The sequence below is a fragment of the Megalopta genalis genome, chromosome 11, assembly GCF_051020955.1.
Source record: "Megalopta genalis isolate 19385.01 chromosome 11, iyMegGena1_principal, whole genome shotgun sequence".
NCBI lineage: Eukaryota > Metazoa > Arthropoda > Insecta > Hymenoptera > Halictidae > Megalopta > Megalopta genalis.
This window is the reverse complement of record NC_135023.1, coordinates 14,678,566-14,680,597: the sequence shown is the minus strand read 5'-3', so window position 1 is coordinate 14,680,597 and position 2,032 is coordinate 14,678,566. Positions and strand designations below refer to the sequence as shown.

Below are 2,032 nucleotides of genomic sequence, written 5' to 3'. Positions count from 1 at the left end.
TTCACGAGTTAATGACCGACGACTGAAAAGGCTGCATTGCAGACGAGGTATAGGCGTAGACCTGATACCCAATGTATTGTCATAGAGGAGACATCAGGGTAGATTGAACATCGTATAGGGTTCCGTGTCAGAAATGTTCTGAAATACCGACAACGCTAAAAGCCAGAGGTTTTCTTGCGCCCTCTGCTGTAATAGAACAGTCAGCCACAGAATTACTGAATTACAGCTACAGAACTGCAGCACAGAAATTTCGTTTCTATTTTACAGTGTTGTCTGATCTAAAGATACAATGCATAATGTTGCACCGTGAGCTCAAGGATTTCCAGCTCGACGAATCATCGAGGCGAAGTATGCAGCACCAAATTCAGAAGAGATTGCACAACAGATATCATATCTGTAATTATAAGAAAATATTATATTATTATTATCGATTCCTATAAATTTTTCAAAGACATTGCTTCCACAAAAATTCAATCTTTTACATTTCTGTTCATTGCATTAGCGTCGCGTCCACACAAAATCGCGTTGCAGTAGCTTGCCCTTCGACATTTCAGACGCCCATGCCGCAGCTGCAACCATCGGCCTCGGGTCCCAACAACAACTCAGATGGGCACATCGCGATTTTTTGCATCGTAGCGTCTCGAAACGAATTATCGCGACATTTGTCTCTTCTGAATGGATTTGAAAGTTAGCGTTTCGTCGAACACGATCGCGTTTGCTAGTTAACAAACGGCCCTCACGGCCCCACCCGTGAGCGAGCACCTGAGGGACCTCCGATCGGAGGAATAACAATTTTAACAATTTTCGAACGAAATAAATTCACACACTTTTACAATACACACTATTTTACAATATAAAGTTTGCAGCTATTTGCTCGGTATCATCCTCGACCCAGAAATTCATTGCAATTCGCAAAATTTTCTGAACCGAGGATGATACCGATTGCCCGGGTCTCACCGCGAGGAGGTTGCTGCTTTAGAGACCCGAAAGGGAGTCAGAACGAAGCCGGAATTCGCTATGGCTCCCTTTCTTACAACGACGACTTATAAACTAATACGCTCGCTAGCTAGCTGTCACACATTCCCACACACTTACTCGTTCGCATATGTCAAGTACTATTGCGGACCAAGTGGATCAAAGAAGAAGTCTCTGATCCACGGGGACCAAAATGAATCAGTGCAGAAGGCAGTGATTCTTTCAAAGTGAGAAACAACTGCGTGTCAGAACAGAAGGCACTGACTCGAGGGTGACGCGACGCGTACAATGCTCGCACAAATCAGGAGCCTCGCAGATCTCGATGCTCGCCGTTTTCACATGAGGAATAATGATCCAAAGTTGGATCATCCTACGAGTCGGATCGCCCTGCGCCCCGCCCCCAAAAGAGAGCTAAGGACGTCTTACATTGCGAATACGCGAAGCGAGAGCCTCCCCAGCAGGAGGGTCCGCGTTCGAATCACCATGCCGCATGGTCACTCGTCGAACAACGAGACGTGTCCGGACTTACCCAAGAGTTTGCGCAAGCAAGGCCACCACAGCTTTCTGCTGTGGCGGAGTCAAAAACGAGACGCGAAAAAGTAATGCTAAGGCAATACTACTGGACATATGCGAAATTAGCGACTCGGGTATCTCGGGGACGCTACCCCCCGTGCCCCCCACGGGCGCTCTCGTGGGTCGGGGGCCCCTGAGGGAACTTAACCCCTTGCCATACTATTCTCTTTAAATTTATGATGACTAGAAATTTCTCGATTGTAAGTATTTCTCAGAAGGAGAAGAAAATTTCTAATTATTGTGAGACTACGTTTCATTGAACAAGTAAATATTGTACTGAAAAGAAGAGAGATTTAGGCAAAAATGAAACAATAAATTAATGTTCATTCTTAAGAAAAATCTTTGTTCAAAGCTAGACCCGTTAAAGTAAGGCAAGAGGTTAAGAATCTTAAACTAAGTCACACACTTATTAACTAACTCGCACGCACTTATTAACTAAGATGCATCCCTCGGCGGATGAAAATCCCACGGCGGATGATAATCC

General features: G+C 45.1%; 1 long non-coding RNA gene across 1 annotated transcript; it reads right to left on the bottom strand.

Moving 5' to 3' along the window:
• Positions 1-212: 212 nt before the first annotated feature.
• Positions 213-950, bottom strand: LOC117219153 (uncharacterized). The gene is made up of 2 exons (XR_004489952.2): positions 483-950; positions 213-394 (listed from the first exon to the last, which is right to left on the bottom strand). It is a non-coding gene; the product is annotated as an uncharacterized LOC117219153 (long non-coding RNA).
• Between the last annotated feature and the right edge of the window lie 1,082 nt (positions 951-2,032).